This window comes from Eubalaena glacialis, chromosome 15 (genome assembly GCF_028564815.1).
Source record: "Eubalaena glacialis isolate mEubGla1 chromosome 15, mEubGla1.1.hap2.+ XY, whole genome shotgun sequence".
NCBI lineage: Eukaryota > Metazoa > Chordata > Mammalia > Artiodactyla > Balaenidae > Eubalaena > Eubalaena glacialis.
In genome coordinates, this window is record NC_083730.1 from 51,537,553 (window position 1) to 51,561,592 (window position 24,040).

Genomic DNA, 24,040 nt, shown 5'->3' on the forward strand with positions numbered 1-24,040 from the left:
TCTCTCTCCCTTTTTTCTCTTAATTGACAAGGATAACTTTTCACAGAGGGAACGTGCTTGAAGAGACCTTCCCAGTGACAGCTGCCTTTCAGCCAGGTTGCCCTGGTGTGTGTCACCCGTGCTTTAGCTTGGCTCAAGTATTCTCTTCACTGAGAAGGTGTTGCTTTGGCAAAGGGTTTAGTCTACCTGACAAGTAATGAATTAGAACTCATTCTTCTTTAAAAGCACAGGATCCTGAGGAAGCAAACAGGTTGCAGTTATGGTACATTCAAACACGCTGAAAAGGGAATGTTAGATTAAAAGCCTAGTGTTATCTGACTCCTAATTGTCACTTTTTGAGACCAATTTGGAAAAAAAAATCAGATCTCTACCTCACTTGCCAAGTAAATTCTAGAAGAATTACATATTTAACTATAAAAAAGTGAAAATGCACTAGAAAATTATTGATAAATATGTCTATAATATATATTATAAAATATAAATATATTTATACTCTTGGGAATGAAGAATACTTTTCTAAGTATGACATCAAAGGCAGAAATCAAAAGGAAAAAACAGAGTATCAACTACATATAAATGTAAAACTTCTGTAAATCAAAATCTTTGAATTAAAAGAACAATGCCTAAGATGGAAAAAAACATTTGCAACATACATGGCAAGAGAATTGATATCCCAGTTAATGTCTCAGATATCAATAATATAAAGATAAATAACCTGCCAGGAAAAAAAATGGCAAAGAACTTGAGCCAAATTTACACAAAAGAATATAATTAGCCAATAGACATTGAAAATTAAATCTTTAAAATCAATAAATGAAAATTTAAAAATATGATGACCTTTGAAACTAATCACATTGGTGAATAATTATTTCCAATACCCAGTTGTGGTAAGGATTTCAGCAAAACTAACATTCTCATTTGTTACTACAGAGGTATTTTTACATGAGAATTTTAAAAATACATTTTAAAACCTTAAATGCTGCATAGGTTTGACCCAGAAACTCCAGTTTTAGAAAACTATCTGAGGGAAAACAACAAGCTGGACAAAGACTTACCTACGTTTATTGCATCATTATTACTAACAACAAAAAGTGGAAATAGTCTACATCTCCAAAAATAGGGGATGGGTGAATAATTTATGGTATACACATAGAATACTCTCAGTGATTTTCTCCAGTGGGCTTATACTGGCTTACGAGTATAGACTGTTAAGACTTCAGGAATTTTAGAAGCCAGTTGTTGAAGTGTTGGTAGCTTGAAATCAACCATGGTGTGAGTGCTTACCAAGGAAATCTGAAAACGCTGCAAATCTAGGCTGGTTTGATCCTTCAGAGAGCTGGTTGATAAACATCTACCAGCATTTAACTGCCTTACATCTATTATTAATAATATTTGTATAAAATTAAAAGACAGGAGAAAATATTTACTGTTTTTTTCTTACGTGAGGATGATATCTTCTAAAGCAATATGCATAACAATTATTTAAAAAACAGAAAAAGAGACGGGAATTTGAGCCATGTTTTATTTTCTGAGTGGTTAGATTAAAAATATCTATTTTATTTATTTTTTTTAAAGATATGGCAATTTATTATTTTTTTTTTTTATTTATTTATGGCTGTGTTGGGTCTTCGTTTCTGTGCGAGGGCTTTCTCTAGTTGTGGCAAGCGGGGGCCACTCTTCATCGCGGTGCGTGGGCCTCTCACTATCGCGGCCTCTCTTGTTGCGGAGCACAGGCTCCAGATGCGCAGGCTCAGTAATTGTGGCACACGGGCCCAGTTGCTCCGCGGCATGTGGGATCTTCCCAGACCAGGGCTCGAACCCGTGTCCCCTGCATTGGCAGGCAGATTCTCAACCACTGCACCACCAGGGAAGCCCCATCTATTTTATTTACTTTTACATAGCTAGATTTTCTACTTGGAACATATGATACCTCTGTAAAAAATAATTGTTTGAATAAGCAGTTCTTGATGTTTCTATCTCTCAGTTACTCCTAAATATCACTATGAGAATCCCTATAATAATCAAGAGCAGGAATCAGCAAACTTTGGCCCATAGGCCAAATCCAGCCTGACACCTGGTTTGTAAATAAAGTTTTATTGGAACACGAGCTCCTTTGTTCGCATGTTGTTTATGGCTGCTTTTGTACCACAACAGCAGGATTCAGTAGTTGTGACCTAGACTGTGTCGCTCACAAAACCTAAAATATGTGCTCTCTGGCCCTTAACAGAAGAAGTTTACCAGCCCCTGCTCTAGACATACTTTGGACTGTGTCTGCACAGGCTTATTACTGCCCCCTTTATTGAGGAATCTCTTCTCACCCATGTTCTCACAAACCCACCCGAGTGGATTTGCCCAATTTCCGTCCCTTCCTCCAGGTCAGGATTCATTGAATCCTGACTCAGGATCGGACTCTCCTTAAAGTGGCTTGTGACCTACTTGCGTGGCAGTCAGGTTCTTCTTCTGGGAATTTTGTGCTAGGAAACCAGCAAACTGTTGGCATTGGCCGTGGATGCTGCAGCTAGAACGCAAAAGCAATCTTAAGTTTCAGTTCTGTGCAAACTGAATTTACAGAGGCAGTAAACTGAGCAGAGGGGGACACTCTAGTGGTTCCCCAGATAGAAGCCATGAGCTGAGGGAGATCACATGGTGTCTGAGAGGAGAGAGAAGACTTGGTTCCTGCCTTTGTAGTTCTTTGGTTTTGTCCCTACAAAGGGACATGTTTGATTCTTGTGCAAATGTCTGTTTTTAATATTAATATTTTAAAATTAATATTTTTTAATATTTTAAAAACACTCCTCTTCTTGAGTTAGGGTTGAATGCAATCAGATGAGCCTTGAACAGAAAATATATTCTTAGAAGTATTTAAGGACTTATGGGAAAATTTCATTGGTCTGAATGATAAAATAATTTGTCAAGCATGATTATAACAGAGGGTGATTTACCTACAAGATAATGATTTGTATGTTATAACAAAGGAAGTCACAGTAAAAATAATTTTATAACGTCCCATATTTTGTACCGTTGTGTTATAATTTAATATGTGAATGCTCACACTGCACAGTGATAGGAAAGGGTGTTTAAGGCCATTGAACATGCACTTCATTAAGATGTCATTGAAACAGAAACACTGTCATTGAAACAGAAACGCAGAAACACTTGTGTCAGAGAGCTTGAAGCTTATCATCTGTGAAAGTCAGTAACCCCTTAAATGTCTCACTTCTTACCTCTTAGGTCACCCGGAGTATCTAGTCTGACGGTTGAACGTTGGTTGGCCCAAACTTCTGAAATCTTTTTAACTTATTCCCTGTGTGGTGCCGAACGCATTCCCCTAATTTGCTCTGCTCTTTGTGTATTTCTGCTACAACTAATTTGAAAAGAGAGAAGTGGGATTTAGAGATGTGAAGATGCAGCTGTTCTAATTGTAAAAGCACAGATAAAAACAGAGCCACTCAACAGTATGGAGAATGTAAAATGTTCACTTGAGAGTATGAGGAGGGATTTCCCCATTGGAATTGTTATGTTCTGGGTGCCTGCAATGGACACAGTAAGACCATAAACATACTAGGTTTTTCAAGGCATGCCCCCAGGATATGTGTGTGTGTGTGTGTGTGTGTGTGCGTGTGGTTTGTGTTTGCGTCTGTGAATGTGCGTAATGGAGGGGAGGAGAAGATGAGCACAAATCAGATATGTTTATACTACTTTTTAGTTTTCTTTTTTTCAGAGGTATTCTTACGATACAGTTATAGGGCATCTATCATGCACTAGGCCCTGGTGATAGTGGTGACTGAGCTGTCCTTCCTGCCCTTGTGGAACTTAAAGTCTGGCAGATGAGACAAACACATAAATAACAGATAACTAGCATCACTGTGGCCAGGTGAACAAACAACTCTCCAACACTAAGGGGACCATTTTTTGTCCTATTGGGAGTGGGAGGTAGAGAGTGTTAGAAAAAATTCCACAGAAGTGGGAGTTCAAAAGATTGACCTGGCACAAAATGGGGCACAATTTTTATGGAACAAAAGCACAGGCCAGCTCTGTGGTAGTGAGTGGCCGGCACATTTGGAGAACAGTGGGTCTGCATTCTGCTGTGCTTTGTTAGGAGATGGAACACAGTGGGTAAGGAGTTCAGATCCAACAGTAACAATGGATCACAGAAGAAGTAAGTAACAAGAGAGCAAAAAGCAAACCAAGAGTCAACAAACTCTAAACCTGATCATTTCCATTACTTCTTAACACTATGAACAAAGTAAGACATGTTGAATTCTTTTAAAATCCAAGTATGCCCTGATTGTATATCTGAACACGGCAAGTGGCATAAGTCATGTAGCACCCTCATGATACCATTTATTCCATGTAATTTGTGATGCATGAAGGAGAGGAGGTGACCAACATCATTCATTTCCTCCACAGATCTTTATAGTGCACCTTCTTTGTGCCTAGAACTGCACTAGGCACTGGGCAAACAGATGCAAACAAGAGAGGCAAGGTCCAGCTCCCGGGTCCCAGTGTGTCTGAGCTGGTCTGTAGACAGGAACTTCTCTCTGTATCTTGTCCTGTGGGAACAGAGAATGAAGGTCATGTGTTAAGCTGAGCACAGTGGAGGGGTGAGCCTGCATTCAGCCCTGTGTCTTGTCCCTCTATTACCTTCCTGCTCAGCCAATAAAAGGAGGAAAAACAAAGAGTCCAATGCAAGAGGTTAGCAGCATTGACTCCGGAAGCTTTGACAATAGCAGGGAGGGTCCTTGTCCCAGTGTCAGAACCCTTGATGTCAAGCAGCACTGGTGCCATCAGCATGGGCGTGCGTGCGTGTGTGTGTGTGTATGTGTGTGTGTGTCCACGCCACAGCAATGCCTTCTATGGGGACTCGGAGCACAGCACCTTGCTGCTGATGCCGTCAGCAACAGGAGAAGAAGAAGGTGGGTGTCACAGAGAACCCAAGAGGCCAAGAAACACATGAGAGCTCCTCTCCCTGGGGGGAGGGGGCCTCAGAACTATTTTTGGAGAAACTCAAGGGTGCTAGGGTTTGGGGGGTGGAGAAAAAAGCCAAGGAACAATGACTTGTGACAATTTTTGTGACCTTATTTTTATGACTCCAACAACCTTGTGAAGGAAGAAGACTTGGGATTTTTAGTCTCGAGTCACAGACATGGAAACTAAAATTCAAACTTGGCCATGGAGCTCATAAGGCGATTGGATTGGGGCTCAAACCCAGACCAGCTTCACAGTCCTAAGTTCTTTTGTCCTATTTTTCAACAAATGATCGTCATTTAGAAATTCATATCATATGACATAAATAAATCATACTTGGAAACCTATTTTGAAACACAAAGAATCAGTCTACAACTGTGATAGTGCCTTCCCTGAAGTGGTTAGTCTAGTGGCCTTGAACACAGTGGGTTTAAAAGCTTTTGAAAAATCTATTTGTTGGTATGACCTGGTCAGATTGGCCCAGGCAGATGCCTAAATTCTCTTCTCTCTTCAGGGATAGCCCCAGGAGTGGTTCAGGAAGCTAATCCCTACCTGGGTCAGTGAGCTTCAGCCCCAGGCTTCTGTTCCCTGTATCTTGTGAGTCTGACCTTGTAAAGACTGAGAAGGAATGTGAAGTCATGTGCCTTTTCTAAGTGGGGTGAATCACTTTTTAAAAAACGTAGATAGCGGCAATACATATTAATCGAGAGTATGTGATACTAGAGTGGCTTTTCTAAGAACCACCTGGGCATTACCAGAAAATAACAGATCTTACTGGCTTTCAGTCTCTGTTCCACTCTACTCACATTGGTAGGAACTAAGCAACATTGGGCTTAAAAAAGAAATCTGAAAATTGCTAATGGCAGGCAGGCAGGAGCCACCTGTCTAATTGTATTCAAACTCGTCTGAACTGGTTTCCAAAGACCTTCATCCTTCTCCTCCCTTCTTTGAAAAAGAGCAAACCAGCACTTTTTTTTTTTTTTAAACTCAATTCTATTTGGGAAGGGTTTTGAAACCAACAAGAGACAGACAGAAGGGGGAAATCTGATCTACCAGCTCTTGCAATACCCCAGCCGTGCTGTATACAGAATAAGGAAGCTTCATTTTGGACTGAGGTTGTGAAGGTCTCAAGACAGCAGAGTGAGCCCCTGCTTTAATGCTGAGCGTGACATTTTTGTATCCTTTGTGAGGTGGTCCATATGGAACAGCATAGCACCTAGTCAGAGCTGGGCTAATTCCTTCTGGAATGAGAGGAGAGGGTGTGAACCAGCCAGGAGCGAGCAGAAACATTTGACTCCGCAGGTTTATGCCAAGGTGAAGGCTGCTGCCTATTGCGTGATGCTGCTCTGTGCCAGGTCCTCCTAAAGCAAACCAGCAGTACAAGATGACACTGGTTTCTCCCGGCTTTATACACACCATCTCCAGTAATTATTTGACTGCATAACTCTCTGTGCCGCTAATGCTCAGGTGTGTGGTGGCAGTGGGGGAGGGCAGAAAGATGAACTCTGGGACACGCACTAATGGGGGGATCGTCACTGCAGAAATGTTCACAGCCCTTTGCTGCTAGCCCTGGTTGCTGTTCTCTCCCTACTTGCTGTTCAGAAAACGTGGCCCTCAAGAAAATGACTCAGATTCGACTTATTTCCGATTGTGATTATCTGAGAGCTAATTATTGCCTTTTGCACCGTCGTGTGGCTTTTTCCTGCCTTCCCCTTCCCCTCCTGCTGCTGACCATTTCCCTGTCATTAGCACTTCCACCAGAGACGACAGCAGGGACCGCAGAGGAGAGCGTGCTCACATCAGCCCCACTATCCTGGGGCAGAGTAGTCTATCAGCTCCGTGTGTAGGTTCTGGGACAGAAGGGATTAAAGTTCCAAGGTCCGCTCTCTCTCCCTGACATCATTTGTAGAGATAACTGAAAATCGTGTGGGCAAATTCTTCACATTCATGTTAGCAGCTGCCCATAATGTTGCTGTCAGTTGGTTGAATTATGTGAGTTCTCTTTGGGCGTGTCCTGAGTCTTTTGGTGTCTAAACTGCTGCCAGGTGAAAGGCCATCACTCGGGAAATCATGTGCATTTACAGACCACCAGGGGGCCGGTTTGAGAATGCAGGTCTGAACTAGAATCCAGGTCCACCGCTTACTAGCCACTAGAACTCAGGTCCCTCGATGTGGAGGATGTCTGTGGTTTCTGCTAGCTCACTATGCATTTCCTCTCTGATCACTGAACCCATGGTTGGGTTGGGTGGAAAACAGAAATAATCTCCAAGTCTTTCTTTCTAATGAGGTTAAAAGCTTCAGCTCTCAAAAGGGGATTTGCGGGTATGATGGAGTAAGAGAAATAGAGACATAGAAGGAGAGAGACAGAGATCTGTAGACCCCGAGATTGGAGCAGTAGCAAGACCCCAGACAGAAGTGGCTGTATGGTGTGTCTCAGTGAGGAAACGTGTGCCCCAAGCATGGCACTGAAGTCGTACAGCCTTGGACCCAAAGCAGCCAGTGGAGGCAGGAAATGTGCCACCTCTCTAGAATGAGAATTGAGGCAAAAAGAAGCCACACCCCAGCACTCACCACCCATGCCTTGTCTCTGCATAGACTTCAGTGCAAACTCAGAAGAAATTAGGCTTATTTTCCCACCAGTGGGAAAAAGTAGACTGAGACACAGAAATGAAGCTAAGGTATAGAAAATAGACGAGGTTATCTTTCCTGCATATCTAATTTTATGAAATTATCCCTGATACACTTAGACTAATTATTTAGTAAGTATGCATTCTTCTCAAACCATAAAATAGTATCAGTAATTCTCAAGTAACCTGTTTGTTGTCTTTATATATTTGTGAGTAAAACACTCCATTTGTATTTGTATAAACAGCAGATAAAACCATGACAGTTGAGATCCTGATATCTATTCTTAAAAACTTTCAGTTGAGGTATAAATGAGAAAGTACCTTTCTAGAAGATGATTTGGCAAAATGTAACACAATCCCTGAAATTGGGCATATCCTTTGGCCCCAAAATCCTACTTTGACGAGTTTACCCTAAGGCAATAATCATGAATATATTTGAAGATTTAATTGCAAGGATGTTTATAATGGTGAGAGGGTTAATTTTTTCCATTTTAAAAAGTAATTTTTATTGAGATATAATTTATTTATGGTGAAATGCACAAATCTGAAGGGTACAGTTCAATAAGTTTTAACAGATCCACGTGCCTTCAAGATATAGAGTGTTTTATCACCCCGGAACATCCCTTGGTGCCCCTTCCCACTCAAACATCCCCAGCAACAACTGTTCTGATTTCTGTCACCATAGCTTAATTTTGCTTGTCAGAGATACTGTTGTGACAATATTAAACGTGTAATTTTTAATACTTGTCTTCTATGAGCTATGATCACCAGCAACCCCTCTAGGCTTACGACTCCAGGGAAGGAGAAAGCGTGAATGCCGCCTCAGGAAAAGGGTGGTAGGATACTATCCCAGGCAGAAAGGAAGAGGAATTGGGAAGAAAGGCTGTCCTTCTGCCCTAGTGGACTGTGGGAAATGATGAGGGAAAGGAATCAGGCAAGATGACAGGTATTTCTTGATCATCCCAGAGTGGAGAGAAAGGTTAGACAGGAAGGAATAGAACCCTGCAGCAGACACTCTTGCCATTCTCCAGTAAATATAAAGCCTTCCTCCTCATCAATGAGACATCAACAGAAATGACGGTCAGGGGCTTTGGGAACGGGCTGCTGTTTTCCTTGTAGAAAGAGTAGACATTGTGTGTCACCTCTTCACTCAACTTTTTGCCTTGAGACCACTAAGCAACAAACTTGAGGATAAAAAAACAAGATGCTAAAGGATGGCAGTAGGAAGTACAGGAAGAGACCGTCCTTGGTGGCGGCTCCAACAATGTTAGAAACTGCTTATCCCTGGATTTCATATTATATGAGAAATACAAATCCTGATTCATTGAGCTACTGATAGCTGTGTTTCAGTTACCTGCAGCTGAAGTTATTCCCAGTGGGTATACATCTGTTTCCTATTTGGAACTCCAAGAGGAGATTGCCTTGCAGGGCTCTCTAATCCCATTTGCATCAACCTAGAATAGCCACAGAAGAGTAATGATGGTGGCATGGCAGGGTTAACCATAAGAGAAGCCTGAATTAGGGCACCTTGATTTTCCATCAGTGTCTGTGTGCCATGGAAGATATTCAGAAGTCCTTACTGGCTTCATAGTGTGGTGGATCATTCAAGCCAGTGATTGGATTTACAATACACGAATAACTCAAGGCAACACACAGGGCCAGTTAGAGCTCAGGTGGGGTCAAGTCAAGCAGCAAGAACTAGCAGATACTAACAAATCAAGAAAAAGTAAGCTATGAGCTACTTGGACATCGGCTTCAATACAGTATGTTCACAGGGCTTCCCAAAGATGAAAACAGCCACAAGGCAAGAATGTGGGTCCAAGGCCTCAGTATTTCCGGCTACCATGTGGACATAAGTTATCTGACCCCCCTACATGCCAGGCACTAATTTAGAGGGAGCAGGAGGAAGAATTCTGAAAGACTGAGCATTTGTCCAAAAGGTACTGAATTACCCAGAGTAAATGTTTAACTTGTAACATTAGACTGAGTGTACGGGATAGCGCTTTCTGCACAACTATTTCTCCACCCACATGTCTACTCAATATTATTTATTTTTCATTACTTAAAATATCAAAAAGGGAGAAACAGTATAAAAGTAAAAAAACTAGGCCAATGTTAGATAAATTATAAAAGATCCATTGAATAAAATATTATTTGGCAATTAAAATGGATTAGTCTTTCAGTTAAACAAGGTGGATTGAAGAGCATATTAATCTACTTCCACTCCCCAAACCCCTCTGGAATAATAAAAGACAGTGAAAGGGAGGGGAGGAGTGGAAAAAAAATCAGAAGCTAGAAAAGGGCCTAACAAGTGGTAACTGACTTTAGCAGACCTAAAGCAAGAGGCATTCTTAAGTAGCAGTGGAGGAAGTCCAGAAATTGGCTGATCTATAATAAAGAATATCAGAGAAGTTCAGGAATTGGAACATCCAAGTAACTTGGAAAGTGTGTGTGTGTGTGTGTGTATGGAGCTGGAAAAGGACAGTTGGTTGAAACACTAAGTAAGAAGCAGTTATAGACCCTTGGCTTCTTTTCCACACTCCTTGAGGTCCCCTTACCAGTCCCCACCCCAGCAGAAGACTGAAAGTTCACTCTCTGGAGAGGGAGAGGCTAAGCTGAAGGTCTAGTACACTAGTGGACACTGGACAGAGTTGAGGGCTTCAAAGAGAGTGGCTCTATGAAAGGGTTTATATTGAAGGGTGAGAGTCTTGGCCCCTTGTCACACTTAGCTCTCAAAATGATGAAACTAAACTCATAACCCCCAGGAAGGAGACTGGAAGTTTTCGTTCTTAAAGTTGATTCTTTTTCATCCCCAATAAGAAGACCTTCAGACACTGATAAGTGGAGGTCTTTCCCTGCAAAATCAGCTTGGAATGAAGCCAATCAACCAAGACTTCCCATGCACACAGAGCTTCCAACAAACTTTTCAGCACTTCATCCTAAATTGAAGCACATCAACCAGGCATTTTGGAGAAAGCCTATGTATTGGTCAGTGTTCTTAGTTACAAACATGGAATTCATTATTGGCTCATTTAAGCAGAAAATGAATGAATTAAAATATATTATTGCAGAATTAGAGGAAGATGTATAGGTGGGATTAGAAGCCAGTGGTGGGTGACAGGCTTTAGAAATCAGTGGCTACCAAGTCAGCTTCAGGGGCAAGTTTGAGCTCCCACTGCTTGGTTGGTGGCAACAGGCAAAAGAAAATGACTGCTTTGTGTAAATGGAGATAAATGTACACAAATGTGCGAAATTTCTGGCTGTGAATCCCCCAGAATTTGTAGGGAGAGGGACTCTGAGAAAAATCAAGGCATCATTCTAATTTTCCAGGTAGGGCCCGGGGGGGGTCTTATTTTTATTTTCTATTATTTTTTTATGTCACAGACGTGAGCTCTGGTACCTTGGGTTCCTTATGTGTAAAAAAGGAAGTAAAACCAAATTTTAGTTGTAGCTATCTCTGCAATATTGGGATTTTGGTAATAGCTTATTTTTCTCTATGTGGTTTCTCTGTGTTCTCACATTTCATTATTTTTAAATCAGAAGCCTTTTTAAAGAATTGTTGGAGTTTCATTAGGTCCCATTTGTTTATTTTTGTTTTTATTTCCATTTCTCTAGGAGCTGGGTCAAAAAGGATCTTGCTGTGATTTATGTCATAGAGTGTTCTGCCTATGTTTTCCTCTGAGAGTTTTATAGTGTCTGGCCTTACATTTAGGTCTTTAATATGCTCAACATCATTAATCATTAGAGAAATGCAAATCGAAACTACAATGAGTTATCACCTCATACCAGTCAGAATGGCCATCATCAAAAAATCCACAAACAATAAATGCTGGAGAGGGTGTGGAGAAAAGGGAACCCCCTTGCACTGTTGGTGGGAATGTAAATTGATACAGCCACTATGGAGAACAGTATGGAGGTTTCTTAAAAAACTAAAAATAGAACTACCACACGACCCAGCAATCCCACTACTGGGCATATACCCTGAGAAAACCATAATTCAAAAAGAGTCAAGTACCACAATGTTCATTGCAGCTCTATTTACAATAGCCAGGACATGGAAGCAACCTAAGTGTCCATTGACAGATGAATGGATAAAGAAGATGTGGCACGTATATACAATGGAATATTACTCAGCCATAAAAAGAAACGAAATTGAGTTATTTTTAGTGAGGTGGATGGACCTGGAGACTGTCATACAGAGTGAAGTAAGTCAGAAAGAGAAAAACAAATACCATATGCTAACACATATATATGGAATCTAAAAAAAAAAAAATGTGGTCATGAAGAAACTAGGGGCAGGACGGGAATAAAGATGCAGACCTACTAGAGAATAGACTTGAGGACACGGGGAGGGGGAAGGGTAAGCTGGGACAAAGTGAGAGAGTGGCATGGACATATATACACTACCAAACGTAAAATAGATAACTAGTGGGAAGCAGCCGCACAGTACAGGGAGATCAGCTCGGTGCTGTGTGACCACCTAGAGGGGTGGGATAGGGAGGGTGAGAGGGAGGGAGGCGCAAGAGGGAAGAGATATGGGGATATATGTATATGTATAGCTGATTCACTTTGTTATAAAGCAGAAACTAACACACCATTGTAAAGCAATTATACTCCAGTAAAGATGTTAAAAAAAAAAAGAATTGTTGGAGAAAAAAAGAAATATTTTTGGTGGCCGGAGTGGGCAGATGAGCTAAGAAAGCCCTGTAGGATCACTTTGCCTTTGTAAACTTCTTGCCAACTGTTTCTGGGGTAAGCTTCACTTGGAGAATGGTCACTTGTGTACAGCAGCTCTGAGTTACTGCTTCAGACTTTCAATGTTGTTATTAGCTTATAGCTAGCAATAAGAAGGCTATTCCAGGTAAACTTTTGTAGGCCAGCTGGGGAAGAGGGAGAGTCACACATGGTGAGAAGCCCTTTGAATAACCATTGCAACCCAGAGTGCAGGAAGGCTTCACATGTGAGCAGAGGGGTGGGGTGAGTGGGAGCAGCAGTAGCTCTCGATAGAGGACTCTGCATGGTTGGCACTTTGCAATTCCTGAGGTCAGTCCACATTTGAGGGGACGATCCGCTGTCCCGTGTTTCCCACCTCCTGTAATGCCATCCAAGTTCATCCATCCAAGGACGATCCCTCAGTCATCCTTGACTCCTCTCTTTCCACCACCTCCCACTTTGAGTCACTCACCGAGCCTGTATTTTCAGTTCCAAGCATGTCTCTGAAGTGACTTTCAAATCTGTCCCATTCTCTGCATCCCCCTGCAGCTGCCCACTTTCAGGCCTCCCTCAGTCCTGCCCTGGACAAATGGGAAACCTCCTAAGTGTCTGGTTGGCCTCCAGGACAGAGTTACCTTTTCCAACTCTGTGTCAAAGCAGAGACCCACCCTTTCCCGCAAGGCCAATGCCAAACACCCTTGCAGGGCATACAAACCTTTCGTAAACGGACCCTAAACTTTAGGTCAGCGTCTGCTTTGAAGATGACCAACTCTTCGTGGTTTGCCAGAAATTTTCCAGGTTTTTAGCACCCAGAAAACCCCTCAGTCCTGGGAAAACCAGGATGGTTGGGCATCCTATCCTAGCCCTTGCCGCCTAGCCCCCACTCAGCTGGCACATTAACTAAAACTTTGCACTTAATAAGACAGGGTATGACTCTGTCTTATTAATTTTTATCTGCCCCAAACCTGCACAGGATCTGGCATGTCACAGGCGTTGAGTAATCTATCACTCTCTGACAATTCGTGATGTCAATAAGGCTACTATTTTCTTTAAGATTTTTGACCTCCTTTCTGTTACTACTTTCCTCGAGAATGAAAGTTTTGAAAATAAATTTCATTGTGACACTCTTTCCTTTAGTAAATGACACTGGCTTAAAATGGTGTGCTAGTTTTATGTTTTTTTCTACCCCCTGCCAACAGAGAAAAAAACAGCAATGTTTATTTGTCAAAAATTACTGAATATAATGAATTTTATCACAAGGAAGAAAGTAGGCACAGCTCTTATATTCTACTAAACCCAGGTTCCTGTGGAACCTGTCTACTTTAGAACATTTGAGTGTCATTCCCTAATAAATGGTCTTGCCATTATCCCACTTTCTGAAGAAAGACCAGATTGGTGAAAGCCTTAAACTTTGGAAGCATGCTTTACAAACTCTGTGACTGTTAGTTCCCAAGGACCATATTATCATTAAAAGTAGTAGGCTTAATGGGAAACCCATCAAACACAACAGAAAAAGCAATATTTTTCTTTTGTTTTTTATCCATTTTTACATTTTAACAAATATTATTTTATGAAATGGATATTTAGCTATATTCACCACTGAAATACCTCATTACTACCATGAATTCTATTAGTCTGTGTGCTTATAACACTAATGTTCAGAGTAGGGATCACTGGAAATGACATGTACTTGAGAAAATTAGAGAATTCTCCAAAATTAAACAATTTAATCTTTTTTTTCTGATTGTGATTCAGTCAAGTCTGCACAAGCTCTGTTTGGTAACCTGTACTTAATTCTGTCTTGAGATGCTCTTTCCCTATGTGGAACATTCTAGAACTCAGATTGGCTCTGCCCACTTGCTCAGCTGTGAAGTTCTTGCACATGTTCTCCAAATGCACTGGGACCTCATCTCATCACTGTTCTTTTGATTGGTTGGGTGTTCACACACATCCCCTGGTAAGAGGCTCAGAAGTTTGTAGTCGTGTCTATTGCAAAGTTTTTTAGGTCTTCCTGTACACTGACTAAAGACTACTTTTTTAAAAATTGAAGTATAGTTAATTTACAATGTTATGTTAGTTTCAGGTGTACAGCAGTGACTGTTATATACTCTTTTTCAGATTCTTTTCCATTATAGGTTATTATAATATATTAAATATAGTTCCCTGTGCTATACATTAGGTCCTTGTTTATCTATTTTATATATAGTAGTGTGTATATGTTAATCCCAAACTCCTAATTTATCTCCCCACCCTCCCCCTGCTATCCCCTTTGGTAACCATGTTTGTTTCTTGTGTCTGTGAGTCTATGGCTTGAAACCTCTGCCTGGTGTGACTCCTTCCTTTTCCCCCTTTGTCAAGCCCTCTTCAAAGGAGGAACAGGTAAGAGGACTAGGGCAGCCTAGTTACCCTCCCATCTGTGGTCTGTGTGTGTACACACATACACAGGGTGGATGGAAGAGAGGTTGCTGATTAAGATACACTCCTCCTGAAAGGGGGAAGGGGGAGTGTGATACTTTCTTTCCATGTTCAAGTGAAAATAAATAATGTACCCTTCAAAAAAAATAAGCCTGTAGCTGCATCTATTGCAAAGTTTCCACACACTGACTAAAGACTACTTTTTTTAAAGGACACTTTCTGTGATTGGGTTTGAACCCCACGGCTTTTGCTCTCACAGCATCTTTTCACTTGCAACCCCCATCTCTTCATCTTTTTCCCTCTTAGGAGAGGTAGCAGAGAACCCAGCTGATAGCCATTTTATAAAGAACATTTGTTTTGATTTGAGGAAGTGATCCAGCCCGACAGCTGAATATTCCCTTTTTTTTAATTCTTTCCATCCATGTAGGTCTCTACAGGACTTGTAAGCTGTTAAATGAACTACTTTGTTTCCATTTACAAATATTTGCACAGTGTATGGATAAACTCATTACTTGCTAAGGACTGACCCCGACCAGCTTAGCAAGGTAAGATGGCTTTGAAATATTAATGCAAATCCCAGGTGATCAGTGAGGTCCTGAAGATCGGAGTCCAGAGCAGACCACAAGGCAAGAGTGGAACACTTGCTGGGCTGGTACTAGGATGCAAAGGACAGCTTCATCTCTTTGTAGAGAGGAGTAATTGACACTTCGAGAAGAGTTAGAGTAAATGATGAAAAATGATTGAAAGGCTGAGAAGTAAGAACTCTAATTTAGGAAGTCAATGACATCTTGATGTTCAGGGGAATTGAATAATGACTAAAGACACCACAGGGATAGAGTCAGAAATTGGAGTCCAATCCAGCATGGTGCCATGCTCTCTCTTGAGTCCAGGGACTTAGTGTAAGCTACTTTCTCTGCTTGGAAGTCCCTGTCCCCTCCCTCCTTCAAGACACCCCCTCAAAGCCTGCTTCCTAGAACAAATCCTCCTAACCCTGTTGGTCTCAGGTAAAATGTCACTTCTCCCATGAAGTCTTTTCTGATCTCTCATCACCACCACTTGGATAGATATCCCTCGCTTTGCTCCCAGAGCACTTGTACTTTGTCCTATTTTAATAATCATAATGGCCCATTTATTGAGAATTTACTAAGTGCCAGACCCTCTTTTAAGTACTCTGCACATAGTACCTCATTTAAATCTCCCAGTAACCTACTAGATGGGTACCATCATTGTACTCATTTTACAGGTAAGAAAATGGAAGAACAAAGATGTTTAAAAACTTGCTCAAGGACACACAGTTAGTGTCAGATCAGAGATTGGGATCCAAAGCCTGAACTCTTAACCATCATGCTATTATAATTGTCTATATCTCATTTTTGGACTATAATGACACACCTAGATTCAAGGGTAGTGCACATATATCCTATCTCTCAATCAGAGGAGTGTCAAAGAATTTGCAGTCACCTTTAACCACTACCTTAGTTGCTAAATATATATATATATATAATATTTTTTTAAAAATTTAATACATATACATGTATATGTATATATGTATTACAATTACAAATAAGATGTTATCTGGATTTTATTTTTTGTTGCATGCCATTCAATGATCTTGACTTAGAGCCAAATTTACCCTTTAGAGTTTCTATCTTGATCTCTTTCTTATGAACAGTGAAGAAAAATAAATGTTTTAGAATGACTGACTACTTGAGTCTGCAGCAAATCACATCTTAATCTCCTTCCATTCTGGCAAAGATTCCTAAAGCTAAATGTCTTCTGTGCAACCTCATATAAAATATACCCCATTCCTCCTTCATACACCTGCAATAGATGTCACTAAATAATCATACACTCGGACTCTTTCTTAACCCAACTCTGCAGATAGGCACTATTAATTAAACAGACCTGGCATATGAGCTAAAACCTATTTGCCACCCCTCTTTTATGCTATCACTTTCTAACTTACTCTTCCTCCCAACCTTATAGATTTTATAATGGAATGGATTTTTTTTTGATTTGGGGGAGGAATGGGGCTTAATATTTCATAACTAGCCTCATATTTTTAGATATACTTTGAAAAAGGGTTTAAAAACCTATATTCTCTCAAATATATATAAAATATGTTTGAACTGAAATTACTTGTTTCTATATAATAATTTTAAGGTGGTTCCTGATACTCTTGAGGTGTTTGGAATCAAAATTTATTTTTATCCTCCTTCTCCATAAAGTATTTACTGAGTGCCTCGTTGTAGTATATGGTTTAAGCAAAGCATTGCGCAAAGTAGATTATTCAGAAATAGTTTGAGTGCATAATAGTTTGAGACATAAATGATTTCATACATCTACAGGAGCTAGGAGGGCTAGTTTATAACTGGAGATATTGTTTTATAAGGTGTTATTATTTTAGAATACATGTGTCAAGAATTCAGACGGCAAAGTTATTTTCAATGATTACATTTATGGTGGCCAGATACTGTTATGCTTGGAAGCAAAGCCTTCCGATCCACCCAGGCTCTAGGCAACCATTTTATTCCCAATCGCACCCTCCACCCACACCATTTCATATAAAGTGTCAGGTTGGTGCTCAGCTGCTGGGAAAACTAATGATCAAAACTCGGGAAAAAAATTCTTTAGAGGTTTTTTCTGGCAGATACCTATAGTCTGGAGGGAAGTGTTGCACAGCGAAAATGATCATGTTTACTCCTAAGCTAAATGGGCGTTCATCTTATTCTCATGCCTGTCGTGGTGTACCCAGAAAGTGCTAAATAACTCCCCGCCCTCTCCAGGAAAAGAAACTTCTCATTTTAATGTTATGGTGTGTTCTCTAAGAGTAATGATCTTTATAGCTTTAGAGGATACTCTCAAAAAACGGCATTGAAAATGGATCAAATGATTTCATTTTGCTTTGGCTATTAGTCTATCTCAGAAACAGTTTACTGTCTCATACATAGTATACCAATAGTGATTATCCCTGATTTCTAAATAACACTATCAGGGATTCAATGACAATGAGAACAGCAGGAAACGCCAAGTAGCATAATAGCTTCCTAAGCAGCTATGTAACTTTCTATTTCTCTGAGGGCTGAGGTAAGTCATTGGACTGGGGGACAGAGAACTTTGTCTTCTGAATGCTGTCTTTTGCCCCTGTAAGAACCTACGATGGAGGGGCGTCAGGACCAAAGAGCTTGAACTGGCAACACGAATTTATTTCATATCTTGGCAGAAACTCGCACACCATCCCAGTCCAGCGTGATAATGGTGTATTCTTTCCCGACTATGACCCACCACAGGAAAACCATGAGGGTCATACAATGGCCAGAAATTAACTCTTGACCTACTGGCAGCTTTTCCAGCAAGCGCTGGGGCTTAGTATTACAGAACTAGAAGAGCTGATCTCCCCTGGTGATAGCAATCTGCCTTTCAATTTTGCTGTCTCGAACAACCAGCTGTGAGCCTTTATATAACATTTCACAGTCCCTTAATTACCACATGACAACCTCAGGGCCGCTAATCCTAATACCGTTCCAAAGTGAAGGACTTTTGACATGTCAGCAGTTAAATGCAGCTCTTTCTGTGGTAATCATGTTTTGTGGAAACTATAGTTCTTCCCAAACACAGTGAATACTAACCTTAAAATGTTCAGATAAACTTTTGCTTATGCCCCACATCACTGGAGAGAAATAGCTTCTTGTGTCCTGGCTGAGAGGTGTACCAGGGCTGCTAAATATATAGCAAAAAGCCAAATAAGAAAGACTTGTAGAGAAAAAAAAAGTGGATAAAAACTGGCAGAACAAGATTCATTGTACTGCTCAAGCATAGCATAGCTAGTCTTTTTTCTTTTCTTGGTGGAAATTGGGCCACAAACACAGCATTCATAGGCCATGTGATGATGCAAAAGGACTAACTAAGCTTTGATGATCTTAACATGGCCGCCAGGACAGTGTTATTACTTTAGCGCAGATGAAGGCAGGTCAAGGCACCTACAGGAAAAAGAAAGGTTTGCCCTTATTGGGTAAAACAGAGACATCCATTTACCAGGCCCAATCATTCAAGACCAGTATTAACTGGGACTCATATAGACTGGATTTGTTTTCTCTGCTTCTGCTTACCTTCTACCCAAGTTGGTATGCTACTGACTGCCAGAAAGCAATTAATCAAGTCTACACTTCAAATGTAGCAGTGTAAATTTAATACAACATTTGTTGTTTGGTGAGTTTCTTAATATCCCCAGACATATTAATCAATCAACCAGGACTTACTAAGCCTCTATTCTGCCCTGAGTGTTTTACTAAGTGTTCTTGGGGACATGAGACATATGAGATGGAGTTTTAGTTCTCCAAGGAAGTGCGATGAGGTGGCTTACAGGATTTGAATCCTAGCATGTCAACTTACCAGGCTGATGACTTTGAGAAAATCAAGTTACATTTTAGACCCTCACCATTTTTAACTAGTTTAAAAATGCCTATTGTACGGAGTTAGAATTTCTATCCCAGACCCCCTCTGAGCTCCATACTTGTATATCCAGTAATCGACATGCAGAGTCCACCTGGATATCTAACAGAATCACAAGCTCTACGTGTTCAAGATGCTTCATACTTACTCCTCCATCCCTGCCAAGATCCCCACTACAAACTTTTTCCTCCAGCTTTTCCCTTTGTCAATAAACAGCATCATAGTCCCATCATAGTCATAGGACCTTCTTTTCTCATTAATCCATCAGCAAGTCCTATCAGTCTTGTCTTGGAAGTTCATCTCTGATCCACCTACTTTTCTTTGTCTTCATTGCCTCCACTTGTAATTCAGACAACCATCATTCATCTCCTACAACAGCTCCCCCTCTGGTTTCACAGCTTTGACCCTGAGCCCTCCAATCCAATCTCCACTTAGTAGTAAAAGTACTTTTAAAACCTAAATTGGGATTTTCACTTCTGGTTAAGATGTAAAAAGTCATGAATTCCTATTTTTCAATGGTGTACTTAATTACTTTGTGCTCAAATTATTCCAGATTTGACTGGTGGCAGCCTCTTCAAATGACTCCCATGTCTTTGTGACATGTCCTCATTAATTTTACTGAGAACGTCTTTACTCCTTGTCATAACAAGACTTTCCAGGCTCACCTTGTACCTCTCTGTCCCAGGTCTAGAATCAGCACTTCTCTGAGGATCCCTGGTTCCTTTTATTGGGGAACGGATTAGAGACCACGTTTTGGGTGCTAGGGGTGCTCATTATTCTTAGGATGTCATCGTTTCTTGACCCTTTCAGTGGGCAGAGCTAGGAAACATAAAAATGTATGTACATATAAATATACTTATGTATACACGTGCACATACACATGTATAAGCACATGTATTTCATATTTTAGAAACCATGAGTTCATATTGTTACCTCCAATTCCAATTCATCCCTACAGGGTTCATTTACTTCATTTCATATTTGTATGTCCTTTCTTCCGCAGTGCGAATCCTGGCCCCCTCACAGTAGCAACACATTTACTTATTTGCTCAAGCTTATAGTACATTTAATTTTTTTTCAGAATTGTTTAACTCATCCCTCTTCAAAACACAAATGAACTAAAAGAAGTTCAGAGTTTGTTTGCAATTCTCACCCCACATTCCACTACATCCTCTACCCCACCCAATACTGAGGGCTTAATAATCAAATTCTGTGTTCATAAACTACCTGATTGTTCTCTTTTTTTTTTTTACCCTCCCGTAAGTGTGGTTATAGTATTCCTTGAAATACATTAGCGCCGTCTGTTTTACTTTCCTTTCCATTTTAGATTCCCCCTTTCCATCTGGATTGGGTCAATTTAATTTTTTTATATTAAAAACTTTAACATGATTCCAAAGGCTAAAACTGTATCAAAAAGGAATATTCTGACAAGTGTCACTGCCCCCATATCCCTTTTGCCCTGTTTCTTCCCCTACCTAACCTTATAGGAAGCGAACTTTTTTATTTCTGGTTTATTTTCCTTGTATTTCTTATGTAGAGGTAAGAAGATATCTGTTATGATTTCTTATTTTTCCCCTCTATTTTATACAAAAAGGAGTATACAATATGTGCTCTTTTGTACTTTACTTTTTTCTCCACTTAGTAATATATTATGGAAATCACTCTGTAGCAATTCATATAGCTCGTCCTCGTTCTTTTTTACCTCCTTCTCCCTCCCTTCCCCTTCTTTTTCTTTTTAACAATTGGGTAGTGTGGCTGACATCACTTGGTGTATCCACCAAATTTTATTATATCAATGCTTGGACATTTAGGGAGCTTCTGATATTTTGCAATTATACATATTGCTGCTGTGCATAAATTAGTACATATATATTTTCATATTACTGAAAGTGTATTTTCAGTATAAATTCCTAGAAGATTGCTGGGTCAAAGGACACAGGTAGTTGTAGTTTTGTGAGACATTGTCAATTTTCCCTCCATAGGAGTTGTATCATTTTGCATTCCAGCCAGCAGTGCATAAGAGCGCCTCTTTCCCCACGGCCTCACCGGTAGAATGTGTGTTGTCAAGTTTTTGAAATTTCGCCTATCTGACGGGTGAGAAATGGTAACTCAGTGTGGTTTACTTCGCATTTCTCTTATGTGTAGATTGTACATCTTTTCATATGTTTCAGGGCCATTTTTGTATCTCTTTTAATGAATTTTTGGTTTACATCTTTTGTCCATTTTTCTGTAGGATTTTGGTCTTTTAGTCTTCAAAATTTAAATGTTCTTTGTATGTATCATGTATGTTAATGTATTATGTATGTTAATCCTTTATCTGTGAAACGTGTTGCATATATTGCCTCTCAGTATGTTTTCATTTTAAAGATTGTTTAGTTTTTGGTGGTAAAATTTATCAATACTTTACTATGTTGCATATGGATTTTTGAGACATTGTTAGAAAGCCTTTCCCTACACTTAGGTTATATAAGAATTCACCTGTGTTATCTTCTGGTACTTGTATAGGTTTTTTTTTTTTTTTTTTTTCATTTGGATCTCTGATCCATTTGGTGTTTACTTTGTGTATTATAAAAGGAACGAGTCTAATTTTACCGTTTCTAAAAAATTATCCCATTGTCTCAGCACTATTTACTAAGAAGAAAGAAGATAATCTTTATCTCAATGTTTTGTGATACCACCTTTATCATATGCTCTATTTCTCTATATAATTTGGTCTATTTAACCATCAAACTCTTAACAGCCATGTATGGACTGGTACGTAGGATCATAATTCAGAGGAGCCTCAGCCACAGGACAAGTCGGCACTGACTTGCCAGATCTTTCCCATGAGCCTTCACTGAGTGCATAGGGGCCATGTGCTGGTGACTGGAGACAGGGCAAGAGCCCTTAAGGGACTCATATCCCCAAGGTACATGTTCCATTCCCTACGTGCAAGGTGGTGGCACAATGAAGTCACTCCTGCTGAGCTCTGTCTGAATTTCTAATCCACAGATTCATAAGCAACATAATTGTTATTGTACTAAGCCTCTAAGTTTTGGGTTAGTTTGCTATGTAGCAAAAGAAAATTGAGAACTTCTGCTTTCTAGTTTGCATATAAGGCATGTGGAAGTCACCATGCCATCTAATAACAAGTAAAGAAAACTGAACAGACTGAAAAATCAACAGCTTTTCTTGGATCCATAAGCGAGGGGAGGATACAGGGCAAACCACTGCCCTTAAGATTGGAGAGACAGACAAGTGAATATAGGGAGTCATGGCTTAGCGGAGCAGAGTCATAAGTGAAAACCACCACAGGAACCAGTGCTGGGGTAGGAAAGCCAGAACTGTAATTGACAAATTGCTGGAGACTCAGTGTGGGCAGGTCTGAGAATTAAAAACTCCAGGGGTAGCCAGTTATTGGAAGGTCCCTACAATATTGTAAGATTTACCTCCAGCAGCTTGGCTAGATTCCCACAGTAAATATGGGAGAAAAATCCCCTTATGTTTCTGGCAGAGGAGGGGAAAATGACCCATTTTAAAATATACCAGAGCATTCTGTTCTAACAAGGCCTGCCCTCAGGGGAAACTAGTTAACCAGAGCCTAACCTGTTGGAGTATTATCAGATCCTAATTGACCCTGGGGAAAAGGAACTCCCAACTCCAGCCCACCCTAGCCATCCTATCCCACTTAAGGGGGGAGAAAAAAAACTGAGAAATTCTTATGCAGCTCACAGTCTAGAGGCCTGGTCTCGCTAGAAGACTGAGACCTAATCATAGAACTATAGAATGCTTCTCCTCCCCCCACAGCTGACCACCACCACATAAACAAACTATGGTCCATCCGGACAATGCAATATTATTTAGTGCTGAAAAGAAATGAGCTATCAAGCCATGAAAAGACATGGAGGAAAGTTACACGCATATGACTAAGTGAAAGAAGCCAATCTGAAAAGGCTACATACTCTATGATTTCAGCTATATGACATTCTGAAAATGGCAAAACTATAAAGACAATAAAAACATCAGTGGTTGCCAGGGGTTAGGGGTTAGGGGTAGGGGTAGGGATGAACTGGCGGAGGATAGAGGATTTTTAAGGTAATAAAAATACTCTATATGATACCACAATGATGTATACATGTCATTATCCATTTGTCCAAATGTATAGAATGTGTAACACTAAGAGTGAACCATAATGTAAGCTATGAACTTTGGGTGGTAATGATGTCAATGCAGGTTCATCAGTTGTAACAAATGTACCCCTCTTATGGGGGATGTTGATAGTAGGGAGGCTATGCATGTGTCAGGGTTGGGGATGTATGGGAGTTCTCTGTACCTTCCCCTCAAATTTGCTGTGAATGTTAAACTGCTCTTTAAAAATTGTCTTAATTTTTAAGAAGATAATTGATATACTACTTCTATTAAACATTGTACTGGAAGTCCTTGACAGTGAAATAAGACAAGGAAAATAAATAAAAGATATATGTATTAGAAAAGAAGTAGAACTTCCATTATTGTTTACACAGGAAAACTTATGAGAGTTACAAACAAAACAAAACAAAAAAACTTACTAACACTAGTAAGTACATTTAATATGGTTGCAGAATACAAGGTTAACATAGAAAAATCAATTGTATTTCTATACCTAGCAAAAAATTGGAAAATAAAATAAAAACATTTATTATAGCAGTGAAATATCAAATACCTAGGAATTAATCTGTCAAAAGATTAATTAATTTCAGTCTTTGCACTGAAAACTAAAAAATGTTGCTAAGAGATACTAAAGATATTGGAAGAAAATATTGTCAAGATGTCAGTTCTACCAAACTGATCTTGAGTTTCAACATAATCCCAACCGAAAGCCCAGCAGGGTAATTTAAACTTTTTAT